The sequence below is a fragment of the Narcine bancroftii genome, chromosome 11 (assembly GCF_036971445.1).
Source record: "Narcine bancroftii isolate sNarBan1 chromosome 11, sNarBan1.hap1, whole genome shotgun sequence".
Taxonomy (NCBI): Eukaryota; Metazoa; Chordata; class Chondrichthyes; order Torpediniformes; family Narcinidae; genus Narcine; species Narcine bancroftii.
The window spans coordinates 47,347,297-47,372,026 of NC_091479.1; the positions used below are offsets into that span (position 1 = coordinate 47,347,297).

The 24,730-nt window shown below is 43.0% G+C and overlaps 1 long non-coding RNA gene across 2 annotated transcripts in view; it reads right to left on the reverse strand.

The window, feature by feature from the left end:
* Window positions 1-10,008: 10,008 nt before the first annotated feature.
* Window positions 10,009-24,730, reverse strand: part of LOC138745340 (uncharacterized) — a 69,442-nt gene continuing 54,720 nt past the window's right edge. For both annotated transcript variants that reach the window (XR_011346189.1, XR_011346190.1), the window contains exons 2-3: window positions 11,647-11,711; window positions 10,009-10,139 (exon numbers count right to left, since the gene is read on the reverse strand). This is a non-coding gene — a long non-coding RNA (uncharacterized lncRNA). The remainder of the gene's footprint in view (window positions 10,140-11,646; window positions 11,712-24,730) is intronic.

Consider the following 24,730-nt stretch of genomic DNA (forward strand, 5'->3'; position numbering starts at 1 on the left):
GTGCTTGTGGTCAGTGGCAGTGGTGTTCAACAGCGTGTTTTACCATTTAAGAAGCCATTTGTTGTTCAGGTCATCAATGAAGCAGAGAGTTTTTTTTTTCTGGGCAACATTATACAGTAGATGGAGGGACAGGGTGAGATGGGGAATATGTTGGCACCAGGAACCCAAAAGACCCACAAAACTTTGTGCCTCAACTTGTTGGTGGGCACCGCAATGAGGATTTTGCTTTGAGCAACCATTGATATTTCTCTGCTGCCTGGATTCTCAGGAAAAGGACTGTTGGACTAGGACCCTGGACGTTTTCCAGGTGGTGCCTCCCTGGTGCCAGTGTCTGGGGTGTTGCTGCTGGTGTCCAAGACATCCTAAAGTGGGCCAGAGGTTGTGGTACATGGAGATACCAATGACATACGGAGGAAGAGGGAAGAGTTCCTGAAAAGTGGGTCCAGGGCGTTTGGTGAGAGCTGAAAAGAAATAGCATGAGGGGAGTCATGTTGGGATGACTGTCTGGGCCATGCAACAGTGAGAGCAGGAACAGAATGAGGTGGAGGATGAAGGCGTGGCCTGAATGTGCGGGTTAAGAGCTCCATGAGGGCATCCTATTTGCCTTGCTCGGGAGGCTGATGTCGGAAGTCGATGAGCCTTGCTGCCATGTCCTGATGAGCAAGAACATCATGGAGGAGTAATGGATGTCATCAGTGGTGATCTCTTGGAGGTGGAACTGGTCCTTGGCCTGTTTGAACCCCACGTGGGGCTGCGACATCCAGAACATTGACAGCTTCAACCAAACCATCTGAAGAGCCGCCTGGACCGTGATCTTCACGTCCAACTGAAGGGCTGGGTCCTGCTGAGGTCACCACTGTAGCAGACACTTCTGTTGAAGAGAGAAGTGGGAGGGGGTAGGATATTGGGGATGGGGGTGGAGGGTGGTTTCTTTATTCTTTCTTTTATAGATGCCACACATTAGATGAGCATTATTATTAATTGTGTGAATTTGTTGTGGTTTTAAGTTTATAAATATTTTTTTAAAATGATCGGCAGGACCACGAGTGGCAGATAGGATCATGGGGACTCTCTCCCCCCAACCCACCCACCCCAAATATCAATGGGATAAACCGGGTTCATTGTCAACGTCGTCGAGGATCCCTTCCACCTGCCCACAGCATTTGGCAGCTCTTCTCATCAGGAAAGAGGTCGAGGAATATCGGAGCAAGTAGCACCAGGCCCAGAAACAGATTCTTCCTGCAAGCAGTGAGAATGGAGAATGATGGATGACCGACTCAGACAAAGACTCCATGACTCTGCTATTCATTCAACAGAATTTATTTCTTTTTTGGGAGGGACTGCACGTGTATCATTTGTCTCTCTGTGCGTAGGTCCGGTTGTGTGTTTGCAGAGGTTTCCACCATGAACACAGTTACCTCGGGTTAAATTTGAACGGGTACAGAGGAGCTTTCCTGGATTGGACAGTGTATCTCATGAAACAAAGTTGACTGAGTTCGGGCTTTTCTCTTTTTCACCCCAAAATTAACTTTATTCTAAAATTATTGACCAAGAGGACAACTGTTCCATGTCTTTTCTCATCCTCGTGTTGCATGCCTGTATTCCCTTCACTGCACATGTTCTCTGTTTAGCATCATTCCACCCCTTTGACACCTTGTGGTTACTCCCTGCACTCTGTGGTTGAAGGGGTTCCCCTTAGTCTCCGCCCCTCAAGACCCGGAGGATTAGAGTCCTTCCCCACAGCGCCCTCGTGTTGGCTGCGCCAAGCCTCAGTGCATCTCTCAGCAAACTGGAATAGACCGGTGGGCAGCGTTCCCTCACCCACATCTCCATGTGCTAAAAGACCAGCAGGTTAACGTTGAACAGTTATGCCCTTCGGACCTCGATGTTGTGCTGACCTATCAATTCCAAGCAAAATAAAAACTAGACCCTTCCTCCTTCATAACCCTCCATTCTTGCAATGGAGGGAGTGCAGAGGGGATTCACCAGGCTGATACCTGGAATGGCAGGAATGACTTATGAGGAAAGATTGCGCAAATTGGGATTGTACTCGCTGGAGTTTAGAAGATTGAGAGGGGAATCTCATAGAGACATATAAAATTCTGGCAGGACTGGACAGAATGGATGCAGAAGGGATATTTCCAATTATGGGAAAATCCAGAACCTGGGGTCATGGTTTGAGGATAATAGGCAAACCATTTAGGACCGAGATGAGGAGGAATTTCTTTACCCAGAGGGTGGTGAATCTGTGGAATTAATTGCCACAGAGGGCAGTAGAGGCAGGTTCATTAAATATATTTAAGAGGGAATTAGATATATTTCTTCAGTATAAGGGTATTAAAGGTTATGGAGAGAAGGCGGGGACGGGGTACTGAACTTTAAGATCAGCCATGATCTCATTGAATGGCGGAGCAGGCTCGAAGGGTCGAATGACCTACTCCTGCTCCTATCTTCTATGTTTCCTTCATTCATGTGTCCAAGAAGCCTTTAAATGCTGCAAATATTTTAGCCTTCATCACCACTCCTGGCAAGGCATTCCTGGCACCCACAACTCTGTGTAAAAACAAGTACCCCTTATATTGCCGCTAAACCTTCCTCCCTTTGCTTTGGGCTTCTAGTGTTTGCTTCTCTTATCTGGGTTTCAGGCAGACCAAAGGGCATCTTTCACTGAGATTCTGGTCTTCCAGCAGTTCTGGATATCTGTCTCTGGATGCTCTGCTCAGGGGACCACCCCGCAGTATCTCATCAAGTCCTAGTCTCTGTGTCAGCAGGAATTCCATGCTGACCACTGCCTGATGGCCCTGTGGTCAATAGTGTTTGTCTATGCAACCATTCCCATGAAGGTGATGGGGCAAAGTCCTGCTGACTAGGACATTGTGTGGCATCAGGGCCAGACCAATCTTTCGCAACACCTGAGCCAGGTAGAACCTCAGCACATAGCGGCTTTTGGTGCCCTTGCACTTTGTTTCCAAGCACAGCCATACACAATAGCCATGCTGGTTAGGGTTATGCCCCCATTGATTGACGACGTACATGGTCCTCCAGACTCTATCCATTTTGGACCCCCACATGAATAGGAAATGTGGTTTGGGAATTGACAGGGTGGAGGTGTGGGGATGGGCCACACCTGCCTCACGTGCAGCAGTACCAAGAGCTCCTTGCACCTGATGACCAGGTTCTACCGGATTGACAGAGTTGGGCATCTCTGTGGTTCTCCCTGTCTACTGGAACTGGGGGTCTCCTTACTGCTCCCCATCTCCTTGAGTTGGTACTTTGTTCTTCACCATCACCACAAGACAACCAAGACCCCTGGATGGAGGGCAGAGGCGCAGAGAGATCAGAGAGAATACGGGTAGTTTTAACAGGGTGGGGTCCATCCTGATGCCTGATAACAGGATGAAACCAACGGGGAAGGAGGATGCAGGGCATTTGATAGCAGGTGGGACAGGGTGTAGACATGGCAGCTGACCGGAATTGTCAGGGGGATACTGAGACCTGGGAGAGGAGGGGAAGGACGGTGCAGTTGTGTTCTGACGAGAGAGTGCTGAGGGAGAGGCAACATGGGTGGAACCTCAAGGAAAGGGACCCCTGAATTTTTTGCAGGGATGGGCTCTGTAAATAGACTCACAGATATCCAGCAAAGAGCATTTATGTCCCCCTGCCATCAGGAAGGAGATATGGAGGAATAAAAGGAGAGAAGCCAGGGAGGGAAATAGCTTCTTCCCACAGGCCGTGAGATTGACAAGGCAACATGAGCTGGATGGGAGATAAGAATGAAAAGGTGGAGAGGAATATGGACTGATTACAACAGCACAGCCAGCAGGAGAGTGGGGCCGAAGGGCCTGTTTCTGTGGTCTATCTGGACCAGCCTTTTGAGTTCAAGCTTCAAAAGACCAAACCATTTTTAAATTTAATATCAACGGTATAGAATGAATCAAGAGACAAGATGTATGTCCAGCGGCAAGCGTCGAAGTCACTTCCTGAAAGGGAGGCTCTGAAACCACTGGGAGGTTCTGGCCGGAATGAGTCCCGGCTTCCTCTGGAAGGAGGAGAGGAGGCAAGGATAATGTGGGGGTAGGGGTGGGGAGGGGAGGGGGTAGGGATGCCTTCCTCCATTCAACTCCCATTTCCTCTACACCGTACCCCTCCTCATTCCGCTGCCCATTCCTCTCCCCATCACCTCCCCATTTCCCGTGCCCTGCTCGCCTCCCCCGCTCCCCTCCCCAACCTAACCCTAACCCCTAACAAACCCTAACCTTAACGTTAACACTACCGATACCCTTAAACACTACACCACGTCCCCAAACATAACTCTTATTTCCACCCTGTCCCCTAACCCTATCCTTACGCTGTCCCCTAAACCCAACCCTAATCCTACCCACCTTCCCCAAACACCAACTCACACCCCACCCCTACCTCCTACTCTTACCCCCTTCCCCTAAACCTAACACAAGCCCACTTCCCCGAACTCTAAACCTATCCCTAAACCTCGACCAAACCCGAGCCCACATCTCCTAACCCTAAACCTAACTGTTCCTCTACCCGTCCATGACTCTTATCTTAATTCTACCCACCTTCCCCAAACTTAAACTAAACCCTACCCCTATCCTCTACACCTACACCCTTCCCCTAACCCTAACCCATACCCGCACCCCCTACCACTACCCCATTACCTACCCCTACCCTCTCACTACCCCCTTTCTCCTACCCCCTTCCCCTATCCCTCCTTCCCCTGTTAGGGGTTGGAAGGGAAGGGGAGGGGAAGGGAAGGAGGGAAAAGGTAGGAGGCGAAGTGGAGGGGGAAAGGAGAGTGGAAGGGGAGGCGAAGGGAGGAGGGCTGAGTTTTGGGCATAGGTGTGAAGGTAGGTGAAGGGGAAGGTGAGCGGGAGGGGGTTGTAATGGAGGAGAGGTAGGGGAGTAATGGGAGGGGGACGTGCGTGAAGGAATATGGAAGAGGTGGGGAATGGAGTTGGCAGGGCCAGAGGGAGAAGGGGAGGGGTTCAGGCCATCATGATGTTGTCCGTCCTCTGTTCAGCTGGGATGCAATGTTCTTCTGGACTCGTGTCTTGTCTCTGAGATCACTCCTTCTCCTGGGAAGAGAAATACGAGTGATAGAGATACTGTCTCCGTGGCCTGATCACGATGCCTTTGGAGGGCCCCAACTCTTCCCCCATCACCCCTCTCCCTACCCCTGCACACTAGGGCCTTTCCCTTCCTCTACTTTACCTGAGGAAGTGTGTTATGGAGAAAACCACAATCTATATCTTCAGACCTCAGAGTACTGTGTCTCCATCAGTCAACTCCCTGGTTCACCATGACATGGCAGCAAGATGCTGGACAAATCATGGATGGATCAGTCGAGTCCCATCAGCTGACCCATCTGAACCTACCCCACAACAATATTATTCTTCCCTCCCTCTCACCAGTACCTTCTGTTTTTCTTTTATTCCTGTCCCTATATTAAAATCTTTTTCATGCCTTGTTTGGACCAGCCTCCACTACTACCCCTGGCAATGCATTCCAGCCACCCACTACATTCTGTGTGAATAAAATGTACCCCTCACATCTTGTCTAAAGTTCCCTCATCTCAGCTTATTTAGACGTCCACTGGTATTCTCGCCCCAGGAATGCACACAATATTCCAAGTGTGGTCTGACTAGAATTTTATATATCTGCAACGTTACCTCTCGGTTCTTGAACTCAATCCCCTGACTCCTGAAGGCCAGCACACAATACACCATCTTAAACTCCTTCTCAATTTGCACAGCAACCTTGAGTGATTTATGGAGCAGGATCTAAATATTTCTCTGTCCTGCACACTGTTCATAATCCTGTCACTAACCAAGTGCTCTGCTCTCACGTTCTTGTAATCCGCATTCAATAAAGATATTGGTCTATATGAAGCTAATTCTAATGGGTCTCCAACCTTCTTTGGAATAACTTTTATTCGTGCCCTTGAAAATGACTCTGGAAATAAACCTGTACCAGTAGCTTGTTTAAGTACATCTGTATTTACAGGATTCAACTCCATCTGTCAGTTCTCTGCAAACTGGATGCCCCATGACAACCTTCTACACTGTCTACAATATTTCTACCTCTGTGTCATCCCCTGACATACCCACCCTTCCACTCCAATCATCATTCATAAAAATCACAAAGAGCAGGTGTCCCAGAGCAGATCCCTTTGGTGCGCCACTAGTCATTGTTCCATCTACTACGACCCTCTGTTTACTGCAGACAAGCCAATTCTGAATCCACACAGCCAAGGCTCCATGGATCCCATGCCTCCCGACATTCTGAATGAAGCCACCGTGATGACCTTGTCAAGCACCTTACTAAAATCCACGTGCAGCACATACAGACCTTGACCTTCATCTATTTCCTTTGACACCTCCTCGAAATACTCAATTTGACTCGTGATGCAGGACCTGCTCCTCACAAAACTATCCATGAGTTTCCCCAGCATGTTTGTGCATTGCCCTCGGCCCCAGCATCTGCAGACTTCCTGGCCAGTCCCTCCCTTACCCCTTCCCAGAGCTTCCGCATCCATTACAACATTAAGCATTGCTGCCCAGTACTGCCCAGTACAGACCTTTGTAAACGTTCTCCACAACCAACTAACCCTTACCCGTACCACACCCATAACTATGGGTGGATTAAATATCCAATTAATTTCTTTCTAAAATAATGCATCAGGAATTTGATGTTGATTCCAATTTTGAATGACTTTTCATAATTCTCGTTCAGCTCCTTTAAAGTTAGATCCATTATCAGAACATAATTCTTTTACTTGACCACGTCTAGGAATAAAACGCCAAAGAATATTAATAAAAGAGTCTGTTTCAAGCAATGACGCTGCTTCAATATGAATTGCTCTCATAGTCAAACAAGTGAAAATAACTCCATATCGTTTTTCAACACTTCGTCCTCACTTTACTTGCAAAGGACCAAAATAATCAACTTCCACGGATGTAAATGAGAATTCATCAGGTGAAACTCTGTCCTGTGGTAAATCTGCCATTTGTTGTTGTCCAGGTTTTCATTCTCTCTGTCAGTCACAAAGAGATGAAACCTCATGATTTCATTATTAATATATTTAAGCACTGATGTTCTATCAGTCCAAAACACAGGATCTGCTAACTCCATCTGTAATTCTCTTCTTAACATAGCGTCCATTTTGCTCGCCATAATAGCAGCAGTCAATTCCATTCAAGGTCTTGTGACTGACTTTAATGGAGCCACTCTGGCTTTTCCCATTACAAATCCACCATCTACTCGCACTTGGTTATTTCACAGGACTCAGTAACTGACAGGATCAAAACTACCTTCACTTAGATCAGAAAAATGGTGTAACTGAGCAAATGTGGCTACTCCAAAGTCTGTTGACGTCAAAACTTCCAAGTATTTGAAGACGCTCAATCTAATTTTTCCAATCTTGTGCAATGGATTCTGGATTAGTTTCATCCCATCCAAATGTTCTTCTGCACAAAACTGGTATTTGGCCGGGCTGATCATTAGGCTGAATTTGGCCAGTCGGGAGAAGAGGGTGTGCAGGTGAGACTTGTGTTGTGCCCAGTCTCTGCTGGCGACAAGAATGTCATCCAGATAAATGAACACGAAATTCAAATCCCTGCGCACCGTATCCATGAGGTGCCTTATGTCTGGGCGGTGTTCTTGAGCCTGAAAGGCATGCATAAAATTTCGAACAAGCCGAAGGGGGTGATGATGGCCGTTTTGGGGATGTCCTCTGGGTGCAATGGGATTTGATGGTACACGCACACCAGATCGACCTTGGAGAATACTCTCACACCATGCAGATTGGCTATAAAGTCCTGAATGTGAGGGATGGGGCAACGGTCAGGTACTGTCGTGTCATTAAGCCGTCGATAATCTCGCAGGGGCACCAGCCATCGGAGGCTTTTGGGACCAGGTGAAGCGGCGAGGCCCAAGGACTGTCGGAGGGACGAATGATCCCCAGTTCCTGCAGATGCGAGAACTCCTCTTTCGCTATCTGGAGCTTATCTGGTGGGTTTAACAGTAATGTACGATAAACTGTATCAGACACTGTGACATCAGGTTCACAGTTGGGAGAATATTTAACAGTGATATACAGTAGACTTTGGCAGATACTGTGACACCAAGTTTTCAGTAGTGAGAAGGTTTAACAGTAATGCATGATAAGCTGTGGTAGATACTGTGATATCAGGTTCACAGTTGGAAGAAGGTTTTACGGTGATGTAATATTAACTGTGGCAGATAAAGTGACACCAGGTTCACATTGGGGCGAAGTTTATGGTGATGTACGGAAGACTGACACAGATATGGTGACACCGCATTCACAACGAGGGGAAAGAATATCAGTGATGTGCAATAAACTGTGGAATATACTGTGACTCCAAGTTTACAGTGGGGAGAAGGTTGAACTCTGATGTACGATAAACAATGGGAAAAACTGTGAAAAATGGGTCAACATGGGGAGAATGTTTAATGGTGATGTACATTAACACAACATTAACACAGTTTAACAGTCATGTACAATAAACTGTGTGAGATACTGCGACACCAGGTTCAGAGTGGGGAGATGTTTTAACGGTAAAGTACAGTAGACGTTGGCATATACTGTGACGCTGAGTTCAGGGCAGTAAGAAGGCTTAATGGTGATGTGTGTTAAACTGAGGCAGATACTTTAACACCAGGTTCACAGGTTCATAATGTTTATGAACGGTAGACTGAGGCAGAAAATGTGAGATGGATTCCACAGTACTAAGAAGGTTTAACAGTGATTTACTTTAAACTGTGTCAGATACTGTGACATCATGTTCATATTGGGGAGAACGTTTAACAGTGATGTATGGTAAATTGAGATGGATACCGTGACACCGTGTGAACAGTGGGGAAGAGGTTTATCAGTGATGTACTATAGACTGAGATCAATCCTGTGACAACAAGTTCACAGTAGTGAGAAGGTTTAACGGTGATGTACAGTAGACTGAGGCAGATACTGTGACACCAGGTTCACGTTGGGGGGAAGGTTTAACGGTGATATACTGTAAATTGAGATATATACCGTGACTGCAGGTTCACAGTGGGGAGAAGGTTTAACGGTGATGGACGGTAGACTAAGGCAGATTCCATTACACCAGGTTCACAGGGGGGGGAGAAGGTTTAACAGTGATAAACTGTAAATTGGGATATACACCGTGACACCAGGTTCACAGTGGGGAGAAGGTTTAATGGTTATGGACGGTAGACTGAGGAAGATTCTATTACACCAGATTCACAGGGGGGACAAAGTTAAACGTTGATGTACGATAGACTGAGGCAGAAACTTTGAGACAGGATTTACATTCGTGAGAAGGTTTAACATTGATCTACGATTAACAGTGTCAGATACTTTGACATCAGGTTCATATTGGGGTGGCAGGCAAAGTGACACCAGATTCACAGTGGAGAGAGGTTTAATGCTGATGTATGGATGATTGAGATCGTTACTGTGACATTGGCTTCACAGCAGTGAGAAGGTTTAACAGTAATGTACGATAAACTGTGTCAGGTACTGTGACACCAGGTTCACAGTGGGGAGAATGTTTAATGAGATGTATGATAAACTGTGGCAGATTCTGTGACAACAAGTTCACAGTGCGGAGAACGTTTAATGGTGATGTACAGTAGACTGGGACAGATATACTGATGCTGGATTCACTGTAGTGAGAAGGTTTAACAGTGATGTACAATAAACTCTGACCTATACTGTGACATCAGGTTCATATTGGGGAGAAGGTTTAACAGTGATGTACGGTAGAGGGAGGCAGATACTGTGACACCAGGCTCATTGTATTGTTCATTTATCTAATTTATATGCTCCATTTTTTTGTGGCAACTTCCAAACATTCCATAAAGTTCTATTCTAATCAGATTTTGTTCATTTAAATAGGTCACCACTAAAAGCCTAAATCGTTTGGTCTCTTAAGTACGCTGCACAAAATTAAATTCTTTACCTGGGTTTGGTTCAACGGCACTTCAGTCTGCTTCATTATTTTTTCAGCCCCTCATTTTGTCCTTTCTGCTTTGCCCAGCCGATTCCCCAAATGGGCATCCAACTCTGTCTTCTCAGCTTCACCCAACGTTTCCTCTGTAAACTTGAGCAAACCAAGAAGACTAAAGTTAAAATTTTCACATTGGCATTTTCAAACACAAAAATGATGCTGTGAGTTGCAATTTCACATCAAAATCCCACTTGCTAAACTTGCAAGCAACTGAATCGCATCCAACAGCTGGAAAATTGCAAGAGAACTGCTTGGTTAAAGCAAAGACTCCACCCAGTCACCCCATTAAAGGCCTCCAAGTTAACAACAGATAGCAACCTGAAAGTTAAATACAAACATCTGCATCAGGAATATTAACAGGCTTTAAAAAAAAAATCACTTCCACTATTGAAAGAAAACTCCTCAGGGAACAATTCCTGTTGTATTGCTCAAAATGGTTTGAATCTTGATTTCAAGCAGAGTCATTTGGTGAGATTGTTGGTCCAGAACAAACCCTGCCCACACACTCCCTTAAATACCTGCAAAGACCTGGTTCAGCTCTGCTCTATGCTAAAGCTTTCAAGCTTTTCTGAAGAGATAACAAACTTCAGATGCTGGTACATTGAGTCACAAAAACACTAATGCTTCCCTGAACAACACAACAAGAACCTTCCCGAGTGGTAAATATCAACAAGACATAATATCATTTCACTGTTGTGTTTGTGTCGTTGGAGAATTCCCTTTCCATTCAATCAGAATTAGAGTTTTGGGTGCTGTATTTGAGAAAAGATGTGCTGGTGTTGGAGAAGGTCAGAGATGATTTACTGGAATGATATCAGGAATGAAAGGGTTAGTGTATGAGGAACAATTGTCGACTCTTCGACTGTATTAGTTGGAGTACAGAAGGATAAGGGGGACCTCAGAGGCATTTCAAATGCTGGAAGGCTTGGGCAGAGTACATATGGCATAGATGTTTCCCATGGTAGGGGATTCTAGGACAGGAGAGCATAATTTCAGGATAAAAGGGTGTCAATTTAAAACAAATGTGGAAAAATTGATTTTGTCAATGGGTCGTGAAACCCACGTGAGGTCATTGGGTGTATTTAAGGCAGAGATTAACAGGTATTTGATACGTCAAGGAATTAAGGGTAATGGGGAGAGAGCTGGGCAGTGGGGCTGAGTGGAAGAATGGTGGAACAGACTCGACGGGCCAACTTCTGCTCCTATATCTTGTGATCTATATCCTGCTGGAGACCTAGTGAACCCTCCTCTTGTATTCCATTCTTAGAAAACATTCTGCATCGTGGTTTTATGTCATGTGAACCCATTTCCGATTGAATCCCATGTTACAAATAACCCAATGCAAATTCTGCATTGAGAGGACTGTAGCTTCCTCTTTTTAAAAATTGTTATGGAGCAGCTCAAATGAGATTTCTTGCTTCTTTTGGTGAAAGGGTTAAAATAGAATCAAATAAAATAGGAGAGGGAAAAGCAGAAGAATTTATGTACAAGTGGGAATCAAAATTAATGGTTGGTGATAAAGATACACAATTGTTGAAACATTTGATTAATATATGGAATAAAATAAATGATGTAAACGGTGTAAGTGGATGTACATCACCCAGAATGGCTTTGATTCAAAATCCTCGTATCCTCGTATCTTCAGGATCATCAATTGCTGGATAGCTGGTTTCGTAAGGGGTTTATAAATGTTGAAGATTGTTATGAAAGGGGTCAATTAATGTCATTTGAGCAACTGAGAAATAAATATCGTATAACTCATCGCAATCTTTTTTGCTATTTCCAACTAAGAGCATATTTTTTTTTATATATATTTTTTTATTTCACACCATAAATCACATTAACCATGATACACATTTTTTCCTTTTCACACATATACAATGTCATTTTCTCCCCCCCTCCCTCCTCCCCTCCCACCCTCCCCACCTCCCCCCTCCCGTCCATTTAAGGTATAAAATCTAGGATACATTAAACCAGTCAGACAATGTTGTCATTCAATAAAAATACACCAGAAATTCCACTGAGTCCATTCTTTTCATTTCCTTTTCCTTCCGTTAACTTAGGTAGTGATTGTCCCCGGTAGGTTTTCGCTATTGTGTTTAATATAAGGCTCCCATATTTGTTCGAATATTTCAATATTATTTCTTAAATATATGTTATTTTTTTCTAATGTAATACATTTATTCATTTCTATATACCATTGTTGTATTTTGAAATTATCTTCCAATTTCCAGGTTGACATAATACATTTTTTTGCTACGGCTAGAGCTATCTTAACAAATCTTTTTTGTGCATCCTCCAAATCAATTCCAAATTCTTTGTTTTTTATGTTACTTAGGAGAAAGATCTCTGGATTCTTTGGTATATTGTTTTCTGTTATTTTATTTAATATCTGATTGAGATCTTCCCAAAATTGTTCTACTTTTTCACATGCCCAGATTGCATGAATTGTTGTTCCCATTTCTTTTTTACATCGAAAACATCTATCAGATACTGTTGGGTCCCATTTATTTAACTTTTGAGGTGTAATGTATAGCCTGTGTATCCAGTTATATTGTATCATACATAACCTCGTATTTATTGTATTTCTCATCGTTCCAGAGCATAACTTCTCCCATGTTTCCTTTTTTATCTTTATATTTAAATCCTGTTCCCATTTTTGTTTAGTTTTACCATTTGTTTCCTCATTCTCCTTTTCTTGCAGTTTAATATACATATTTGTTATAAATCTTTTGATTATCATTGTATCTGTAATCACATATTCAAAGTTACTTCCCTCTGGCAAACTCAAACTGCTTCCTAATTTATGCTTCAAGTAGGATCTCAATTGGTAATATGCCAGTGCTGTATCTTGAGTTATATTGTATTTATCTTTCATTTGTTCAAAGGATAATAATCTATTTCCTGAAAAACAATTTTCTATTCTTTTAATCCCTTTTTTCTCCCATTCTCTAAAGGAAAGGTTATCTATTGTAAAAGAGAGTAACTTGTTTTGCGTCAATATTAGTTTTGGTAATTGATAATTTGTTTTATTTCTTTCTACATGAATCTTCTTCCAAATATTGAGTAGATGATGTAATACTGGAGAACTTCTATGTTGTACCAATTTTTCATCCCATTTATATAATATGTGTTCAGGTGTCTTTTCCCCTATTTTATCTAATTCTAATCTCGTCCAATCTGGCTTTTCCCTTGTTAGATAAAAATCTGATAGGTATCTTAATTGTGCGGCTCTATAATAATTTTTTTAAGTTTGGCAGTTGTAAGCCTCCTTGTTATTACCATTCTATTAATTTATCTAGTGCTATCCTCGGTTTCCCCCCTTTCCATAAAAATTTCCTTATTATTTTCTTTAACTCCTTGAAGAATTTCTCTGTCAGTTGTATTGGCAATGCCTGAAATAGGTATAATATCCTTGGAAAAATGTTCATTTTAATACAGTTTATCCTTCCTATTAGTGTTAATGGTAAATCTTTCCAATGCTCTAAATCATCCTGTAATTTTTTCATTAGTGGATAATAATTGAGTTTATATAGTTGGCCGAGATTTTTGTTTATTTGTACACCTAGGTATCTTATTGCTTGCATTTGCCACCTAAATGGTGATTCTTTCTTAAATTTTGAGAAATCCACATCATTCATAGGCATTGCTTCACCTTTATTTACGTTGATCTTGTAACCCGACACTTCTCCATATTCCTTCAATTGATTATATAATTCTTTTATTGATAGTTCTGGTTCTGTTAAGTATACTATAACATCATCCGCAAATAAACTGATTTTATATTCCTTGTCTTTTATTTTTATCCCTTTTATATTATTTTCTGTTCTTATCAATTCTGCTAGTGGTTCTATAGCTAACGCAAACAATAAAGGTGATAGTGGGCATCCCTGTCGTGTTGACCTGCTTAAGTCCATTTACTGTCACTTTCGCTAATGGTCCCTTATATAATGCTTTAATCCAATTCATATACTTCTCCGGTAAACTGAATTTTTGCAATAATTTGAACAAATAATTCCATTCTACTCTGTCAAAGGCCTTCTCTGCGTCTAAAGCAACTGCTACTGTTGGTGCTTTATTCCCTTCTACTGCATTAATTAAGTTAATAAATTTACAAATATTGTCTGTTGTGCGTCTTTTTTTGATAAATCCAGTTTAGTCTAGATTTACCATTTTCGGTACATACTCTGCTAATCTATTTGCAAATAATTTAGCTATTAACTTATAATCTGTGTTAAGTAAAGATATTGGTCTATATGACGCTGGTGTGAGTGGATCTTTCCCTTGCTTTAGTATTACTGTAATTATTGCTGTTTTACATGAATCTGGTAAGCTTTGCGTTTTATACTAAGAGCATATTTGAAGGATAAGTTGGGACCAACCATGTTGTACTGAAATAGAAATTCCTTATAAAGAGGAATTGTTAAAAAAAATTATTTGATAATGTCCTCTTTATTACAAGTAGGAACTTTTAAATGAGAAGTTCATAAGTTGAGACAAAGGTGAGAAATGGATCTGAATATTGTAATTGATTGGCAAATATGGGGAGATCCATATCAGGATCTCAATGCAAGACATAAATTAGTTCAGTATAATTGTTTTTACATCAGTCATGTAGCAGATGTCAGCAAGGATTTTATCTGAAAGCTGCACCTGGAGTCAGGTGACTCAGGCTATTGGATTTGAAAACCTCCTCAGGAGACTGATTTGGCAATAGAAACATAGAAACATAGAAGATAGGAGCAAGAGTAGGTCATTCGACCCTTTGAGCCTGCTCCGCCATTCAACGAGATCATGGCTGATCTTAAAGTTCAATACCCCGTCCCTGCCTTCTCTCTGTAACCTTTAATACCCTTATACTGAAGAAATATATCTAATTGGCCTCTTACATATATTTAATGAACCTGCCTCGACTGCCCTCTGTGGCAATGAATTCCACAGATTCACCACCCTCTGGGTAAAGAAATTCCTCCTCATCTCGGTCCTAAATGGTTTGCCTATTATCCTCAAACCATGGCCCCGGGTTCTGGATTTTCCCATCCTTGGAAACATCCCATCTGCATTCATTCTGTCCAGTCCTGCCAGAATTTTATATGTCTCTATGAGATCCCCTCTCAATCTTCTAAACTCCAGCGAGTACAATCCCAATTTGCGCAATCTTTCCTCATAAGTCATTCCTGCCATTCCAGGTATCAGCCTGGTGAATTGCCTCTGCACTCCCTCCATTGCAAGAACATCCTTCCTTAGATAAGGTGACCAAAACTGCACACAATACTCCAGGTGCGGTCTCACCAAGGCCCTGTACAGCTGCAGTAAGGTATCCTTGTTCCTATACACAAACCCTCTTGATATGAAGGCCACATACCATTTGCCTTTTTAACCGCCTGCTGTACTTGCATGCTCGCCTTCAGAGACTGGTGTACAAGTACCCCTAGGTCTCTCTGCACTTCACCATCTCTTAATCTATTGCCATTCAAATAGTAATCTGCCCTCCGGTTTGTTTTACCAAAATGGATAACCTCACATTTATCCACATTGTAGTGCATTTGCCATCTATCTGCCCAGTCCCTCAATTTATCCAAATCACACTGGAGCTTCCGGACTCCCACTTCCGTGCACACAACCCCTCCTAGTTTAGTGTCATCTGCAAATTTGGAGATATTACATCAAATCCCCTCATCCAGATCATTAATGTAAATTGTGAACAGTTGGGGTCCCAGTACAGATCCCTGTGGCACCCCACTGGTCACAGCCTGCCACTCAGAAAATGAGCCATTTATCCCAACTCTCTGTCTTCTACCTGCCAGCCAGTTATCAATCCACATCAATACTTTGCCCCCAATCTCATGAGCCTTGATTTTGTAAGCCAGTCGTTTATGCGGGACCTTATCGAAGGCCTTTTGGAAGTCCAGGTACACCACATCCACTGGCTCTCCCCCATCTATTTTACCTGTCACCATCTCAAAGAATTCCAATAGATTTGTCAAGCACGATTTACCTTTTGTAAATCCCTGTTGACTCTGTCCGATCCCTTCTCTGCTAGTCATATGCTCCGCTATTACATCCTTAATAATGGATTCCATCATTTTGCCCACTACTGATGTAAGGCTCACCGGCCTATAATTCCCTGCTTTTTCTCTACCCCCCTTTTTAAATAGTGGGGTAACATTAGCTACCCTCCACTCCATGGGTACTGATCCTGAATCTATCGATTTCTGGAAAATAATTCTTAAAGCATCTGCTATCTGAATGGCCACTTCCTTGAGTACCCTACGATGTAGATTATTAGGTCCTTGGGATTTATCTGCCTTCAATCCCATCAATTTCCCCAAGACCATGTCCTTAGAGATACTGATTTCTTTCAGTTCCTCCCTTGCATTAGTCTCTATGTTTCCCAACATACTTGGGATGTTATTTGTATCCTTTCTTGTGAAAACAGAATGAAAGTAAGAATTTAATTGGTCTGCCATTTCCTTACACCCCATTATATATTCCCCTGATTCTGACTGCAAGGGACCTACTCTGGATTTCACCAATCTTTTCCTCTTGACATATTTATAAAAGCTTTTGCAGTCGGTTTTTATATTTCCCGCAAGCTTACTTTCATAATTTATTTTTGCTCTCTTGATCGCGTGATCTAGGGGAGTTGTATTAATTCACTTCAATGCAGCATTTTGGATCTATTGACCAAAGTTCCACACTGCAGCAGTGAGGAAGGAATTCACAACTAGTTTTTCTTCTACAGTTACTTCTTACACCAGTAAAATTGAATAGAATAAAATCAGATTTATCACATCAATGTTTTAGGTGTGGTGAAGATATCGCAACTTTCTTGCATTCAACTTATCTTTGTCCTAATGCAAGATCATTTTGGGGAGAATTACAATATTTATGGAACAAGTTATAGGAGATGTTTTTCCACAGAATCTGACCTTATTTTTATTAAGAAATATGGAAGGAACAAGGACCAAATTAAATCTATTAATATATCAATTGAAATTTGTTAAATTAACGTTAGCGGTGATGAGGACATGTATTGAACTTACTTGGAAATCCCATATATTTTTAGGGATGCCAAGATGACATGCAAAAATTCAAAGTTGTATTTCTTTGGAAAAAATTAAATAGAAACTCTATGCTTTTGCAAATTTGGCACCTGAATATTCAAATATCAGGCTTCAATTTGTAATAATGCCCTTTCCATCCCTCTAGACATGTGAGATTCTCCTCTTAGTTAATTTTTTTAAATTTAGATTTGTTAGATTTCTTCGCCACCGTGAACTCTGGGGAAGCGGACGACTAGTGCAGGGCACCAGAAAACTGAAAGACCACACCCCACCAACATCTCAGAAGCAGAGGATTCAATCCACGGGTCAGTGACCAAGGCAGCAGACCAGTGGGGGGTTCTGCAGCTGAAAGACCCACATAGGTGGCAGGCTGTTGGTGACTTGAGGAGAGGAACCCACGCAGGCTGTGGGCTTCTGGACAAAGCAGTCAAGGAACTCACACCAGGCTGTGGATTGCTAGAGACTGGGTCAAAACTGGCTAAAAGGGTGTCAGGTATCAGACCTAAGATACGAGTAAAATGGTTCCTAATTATGTCAGAGGTTCAAAACTGGAGCATACATCTGTGAGCATTAAAAGAGAATCCACAGACCCTCAGCGACTTGGCCCAGGGTTTGGGGTGGTGGGGGGGGGGGGGGAGCACTCAGTCTTTCTCTGACTGCAAGAAGCATTTCAGGAAATTTCTGCCAGAGGTAAGTCTGTCTGCCTTATAGCAAGAAAAAAGCAATTTTGTGTGACATGACACTTTTTAATTACATGACAGTAAATTGTCTCCTGAAATAGAGAGAGGTTCAAGTTTCAAACTATTACAAACTCTACTCAACAGATTATACCTCTTCCCACTTTTGTTTTTGCAAGGACACCATTGATTTGATCACAACTCCTCTGCTGCATCTGTCCTGTGACAGATTATATATTTTACATTGTATCTAGAGATGTTTTTGAAAGAGATGGATTGGAGCAGTCGTTTTGGTCACAAACAAACACATACACTGCACAAAACAGCTCTTATTTAAAATACAAGAGCTTTGTTGAGAGTGAGTCATTCAGGCGCCGAGAGTCTTTACAAAGACAAAACAAGGAGACTGTTTTGCTAAAGAATTTCAAAAGCAGGTGTAAATGGATTATTGTTTTAAAGCAACAGATTAATGGACTCAGAAGTTTGAGTCCAGTGCAGTCATCTGGCTGATACCAGTTTGCTATTCTAAGAAGGTCATGTGGTTTTGCAAGCAGAGAAGAGAGACCAAATAGGCTTTTTCTAAAAGAGAGAGAGAGAGAGAGAGATGGCAAGCCAGCATCTTGTTTTTAAGACGGGTCGTGAGTTCTCAGTTCAGCCTGTTGAAAAACAGGAAATGGCTGGCTCGAAATGATGTTTTACCTGAAATAAGGGAAACAAAAGGAAATCAATGGTGACCTGCAGAAGAGGTTATCATTTGGAAAACCCTTATGGGTCAAGGTTCTTTGGCAAGACACCAAAGTGGCTGATCAGAGGGAATCAGTTTATGTGTGTCCAATGAGCAGGAAATCCCTCTCTGAAACCAACAAGAGCTTTCCTGGAGGGTAAACATTTACTTTTAAGCACCAGAGCTTATCATTCATATTCAAATTCATAAATGGTGAATTCTATGCACAGTATAAGAATTGATAGACACCGGTGAACTTGGAGTTGTGTCAAAGAACTTTATGCACATTAAATACACCTGCACTTCGAATTAGAAGGGGGTAATGGAAGGCTGTTAATAGTGATAAGTTAAAGTTTGATCCTGTTTTTTTTAAAAAGAAAATTAAAAACAATGTTTGTTTAAGTATGAATGGTGTTAATGCTTAAAATCTGCCTGTGATGGAAAGTATTCTTGGACTGAATAGACATCTGGGCCAAATGGCTATTGAAGGACAATCTGTACATGATTGTACATCCTAAAGTACAATGACTACTTCTATCCACTAAAGATTGTTAAAGAGCAAGAATAGACAATACAATCACATAAAATTCCCATCCATACAGCACACGTATTAATACACAAAACAATCACACCTCCTTATCGGTCAGGAAGGGCCTACACTTCCCAAGGAGCCCGAGAAAGTCAAGGCTAATGGCTCTCATCCTGAGATTTTACAGGAGCGCAGTTGAGTCTCGACCTTTGGATGGTCTAGTTGCTGTATAGCATCAGACAGCAATGATGCAGAGTAGTGAGGATCACTGGGGTCTCCCTTTTTCTGTAGATGACATTTACTGGGAGTGTTGTTCAAATTGGGCTCAAGGAATAGTACAAAGACCATTTTGATCTAGTGAACAGCATCTTTAACCACGTCCATCATCAAGATCAGGACTAAAAGGCTGGGGAATAGCATCTTCCCGCAGGCTGTGAGATGGATGAAAAGTATCCTGTAAGTGTGATCATCCTCCCAAATATTTATACTTCGATAGAGCTACTAAAGCAACACACACACACACACACACACACACACATACCAGGTTAGTCAACACAAAACTGCTTTATTCAGTCTTTACAGGCTTCTTCTATTTACAGCGTGTCCCGGGCTCCATGGGTCAAGGTGGGACATCATTTGTGAGTTTGCTGCAGATCCACGGGACCACAGGTTTAAATTAAGCCCTGTGAGTGTCCTGCACCTTCCGGCAGGGGAAATCACAGATCAACGTGCCATTCCTCGACACGCAGGACCACGTGCATGCGGTCAATTAAATGGATGATTTCCCAGCTGTCTGCGTTATGATTTCATGTGCCCGCCATAGAACCTGGCTCTCTCGGCCCGCTACATAGCTGATACACACCCCACCCCCCACCAGAACCGTCGCCAGAAAGTAAAACACCAGTTGCATGCACCTTAGGTGGACACCCTCATCGTCTCGGCTGGGGGCAATGAAAGGGTGAAGCGGGATCCAAATGGGCAGAGGTTTTGTCTATACCAACTAAACAGCTGTGAATGTCCCCCAATGTCTAAAGTATACGCAAACCCATTCTTCTTTACCACCTGGAAAACACCCTCATACGGTTGTTGTAACAGCACTCCTAGGTCCTGTCTGCGCACAAAAACAAAATCAGTGTCCAGGAGTGGTGGGGTACATTCTGTTAAGGGGATCCAAGCCAGTGGGTAGGAAAAGCTTTGCTGATCGCGATACCATGTCGAAGCTGTGGAAGGAAGTTCAGATCAGAGTTGGTTGTGAAATGAATGTCCCATGAAACTGTAAGGACCGTACCATAAACCATCTCTGCGGACAATGCAGTCATATCTTACTTTGGAGCTGTGCGCACTCCCAAAAGAATGCATGGCAACTCATCAACCTAATTGGGACCAGTGACTCGGGCCTTAAAAGTGGACTTCACTTGCTGCTGGGAACGTGGGTGAATTGTGTTCCGCGGATTGAATTAATGTGGGAAAACCAAATCTAGCCATCCAGTTGACGATGAATGCTCTGGCCATTGTCTCAGTGTCACTGGATGGCAACGGGACGGCCTCTGGCCAGCACGTGAAATGTTCTACAATTGTTAGAATGTATCTCATGTTTTGAGATTCTGGCAATGATCCAAGCAGGTCTACATGCACGTGTTCCAACTGTCTGCATACCGTCGGGAAATGTTGAAGAGGTGCCTTAGTGTGGCACTGAATTTTGGCAGTCTGGCAGGAGGTACATGTGCAAACACATTGCATGACACATTCTCAGTCCATGCTATACATATTTATTTGACATGAGCTTGACAGATGTTCTGATGGACGGATGAGATAAGCTGTGTATCTGTTCAATAAGGTGTTTCCTCCAAGATGCAGGAAACATTGGTCTAATGTAGCCCAAAGACATGTCACAAAGTTAGGTTGGCCACCCAGTTGTGCTGCCCTCTGCTGTATGTCCAGGTTAGTAATGGCCGTACTGTATGCCTGAACATCGGGGTCCATTGCCTGGATACTGGCTAATTCAGAAATATCAATGTCACCCTGAATATGATATATAGTCGGTCTGGACAGCATATTCGAGATGCCATTGTTTTTACCAGATGTTATCCAAGTAGATCTAAGGGAACTCTAAATCTCTGCCCAAGGTGTCTATAACCCGCTGGCAGGTTTGAACACCATTCTTCAACTCAAGTGGCATCCTAAGACATTTAAAAAGCCCAGAAGGTGTAATAATCACCGTTTTAGGAATGTCTACCTTATGGATGGGATCTGATGGTATCTTATGACAAGATCAACCTTGGAGAAAGCACAGAAATTGTGCAGATGGGAGGCAAAATCTTGCATATGAGGGACGTTAAGACAGTGGGTCTTATCCTGAGATATGGTCTGCTGGGCTTCATAAATCATAGCATAGACTAGAGTATAGCTGGAAAGTGATGCTGCAACTGTTTAAGGCATTGGTGAGGCCAGGTTTGGAGAATTGTTTTCAGTTCTGGTCTCCAAATAGAGGAAGGAAATAGATAACGAGGAGAGGGTGCAGAAAAGATTTACAAAAATGTTACATGGCTTACAACATCTCGAGTACAGAGAAAGATTAAGGAGACAGTGACTTTATTCATTGGAACGTAGATGGATGAAGGGGGTTATGATAGAGGTATTCAAAATTATGAAAGGAATAGATAGACTAGACATGAGTAGACTCTTTCCCCTGAGGGCAGGGGAGGTTGGAACAAGAGGGCATGAGTTCAAGGTAAAGGTGCAAAACTTCAGGAGGAATGTTAGAGGATGCTTCTTCACTCAGAGAGTGGTGGCAGAATGGAATGATCTTCCAGAAGAGATCATTGCGGCAGAGTCCTTTCTGTCATTTAAGAGAAGGTTGGATGTGTCGATGGATATGAGGGGGTTGGAGGGATATGGCCAGAGTGTTGGAGGGGAAAACTAGTGGAGTTGTTCATGTGAACTGGCACAGACTAGAAGGGCCAATATGACCTGTTTCCGTGCTGTAAACAGTCATATGGTTATATGCGCTGGGCTCCACAGGACAAGGTGGGACCTCATTAAGAGTTTGCTGCCGGCAGGTTTGAATTAAGCCCAGTGAGTATCCCAAGCTTTCCGGCAGGAGACTCAAAAATTCGAAAAGATTAATTAACTATTTCCATGAACGCTCCACTTTTACGTCTATTTTTCTAAATCTACTCCATAATCTAGAAATCTTTACTTAACCCAACCCATATTTCTTCTCCCATTCAAAGCACTCAGCAATATACCAAGGCAGTAAAATAAAAACTCAATGCTGGAAATACTCAGCGGGTCATCTACTGGAAAAATAATTGGAGTTAAAACCTTCAGGTCGATAACCTTTCACTGGGATTCAGAAAGAAAATCAAATTAACCTGATACTCTTTGCTGAGAAAAAAGAAGAGGGGAAATAACAAATTCAATATGTGGGATCAAAAGCCCGAGCAGCAGAAATGGCAGTGGTGCTGGATGAGTGGAGTCGACTCGTTGATCAACACATCTGTCTGGATGGAGGGGTAAAGGATAAACAAGACGAACATGATGCCGTCACTGTGAGGTTCAATACGACAGCTGCAGAGAATCTGAAATGAAGGAATGGTGAAAATACTTGTTTTTGGATCAATGTGACAAAATTTGACCTGACAAAAGAAAACAAAATTGCTTTGCTCTGCCAGAACTCTCTAGATCAAGGGGCACAATAAAATAGTCCAGAAGTCAACATTATGAAATTGAACAAAGAAGTGATAGAAATTGGCAAGAGATAAAACACAGTTACATAATTCCATGAAAGTGGTGTCACAGGACGACAGGGTTCTAAAGACAGCTTTTGTCATCTTGGCCTTCATTAATTAACATATTGAAATTAGGAGTTGGGAAGTTATGGTGAGGTTGCAAAAGATGTTGGTGAGGGAAAAATTAGAGTATTGTGTGCAGTTATGGTCACCTAGCTACAGGATGGGTATTAGTAAGATTGAAAGAGTGCAGAGAAGATTTACTAGGAAGCTGCCAGATCTTCAGGAGTTGAGCTACAGGGAAAGCTTGAACAGGTTGGGACTTTATTCCTTGTAGTGTCGAAAAATGAGTAAGAGATTTCTTCAAGTGGCAGATGAATGGGAAAAAAGGCTGAGAAAGTCTGCAGTGGACCCAATTGTGAAGGAAATATTTTGCTTGAGAAAAATTGTCATTGGTCCATTTCCTCTAGAGTTATGAAACCACACACAGAATAAGTCAATGACGTACAATTAAAACAGTGGTTTTCAAACTTTTTCTTTCCAATCACATTTCACCTTAAGTAATTCCTTACTAACAGAGCACTTCTGGCACAAGGATTCAGTGGAATATGATCCAGGGGGTGGGGGTGTGGAGGAGGAGTTTGAAAATCACTGCTCGAGATGATAATGATTCTCCATCTCCGTTTTAAGCAGACATCCTTTTATTCTGAGGTTGTGCCCACTGGTCCTTCACTCTCCCAGTACTGGCAAAATTCTCTCTATCCAGCACTTTCACTATTCATCAGATTTCAATGAGGTCCTGCCTCATCCTTCTAAACTTGGGCGAGTACAGGCCCAGAACCATCAAATTATTCCTCTCATCCCCAGGGTCATTCTTGTAAACCACCATCACATCCTCTCTTAGAAATGGGGCCTAAAATTGCTCACAACACTTACGAGATCAGGACAACCAAAAGGTGGTCACGTGAGGGAAGACAGCTGCAGGGCTGCCTAGAGTTCATGGATTGGATGGTGTTCAAGGAGTCAGCTGAGGGGAGGTTGGGGTGGGGGGGGTCGTGGAAAGATGGCATCGGAAAATGACGTGAGAAGACACCTCTCCCTGACTGAACTATTCAATACTCGAACTGTAGTGAATTTTTTGACTTTATCAATGTTTGGAACATTAATTTACTACTGTAGGATTCTGGAAATGAAGAAAGGAAAACAGCAGTGTTGGGCACTGACAGTTGCCCTAATAATCAAAAAGACAAAGACTAAGGGGAGCGATAGGCTTTATTACACACAAGACTGCAGGCCCGCGTGCAAGCTAGGTAAGTGAAGGGATGGAAGAGGTTGCTCGACCTTTATGGCCTGGGTCACTGGGGAGGAGTCCAGGGAGGAGTCTCGGAGAGGATGTCATCAGGAGGGTGGGCCAGCCCATGCCTATACTGGTCAGTTCATACACAACCATTTCATTACCAGCAACTTAGAAAAAAACCTAGGTTTTCAACCTGTGAAAAGTGCAGAAGAAGCAAGGCCGACCTTCCAGAAGGAACCTCAGGAGCAGTTAGAGATAGATCCAAATCCTCAATGTGGAACCCAAGAGAAGCTGGAAGAAACGTCTGCATCCTCTGCGCCTCCAGAGACGCAAGATATCGCCAAGATCTTTGGCCTGGGGGTGGGCCAGGAGAGTGAGCGTGGAATCTGACCCAAGCCTGGCTTGACTAAGGAGAGCAGGGGGGTGGGTGCCCGAATGTGAGCGCGAGTTCGCGGGAAGGCGACTGACTGTATGCAGCGGCCCATCTGTAGATGCTCCTCTGGTGCTACTGAGCTTCTCAGCATGGATGGATGTTCTCACATGCAAGAAATCCGCAGTTGGGCAGCCAGGTATGAAGTGGAGGAGGACAACTCAGAAATTACAGAAGAAGAAGAGCAAGAATGACTATTTGCTGCAGTTGGACTTACTGAAGGAAGGCC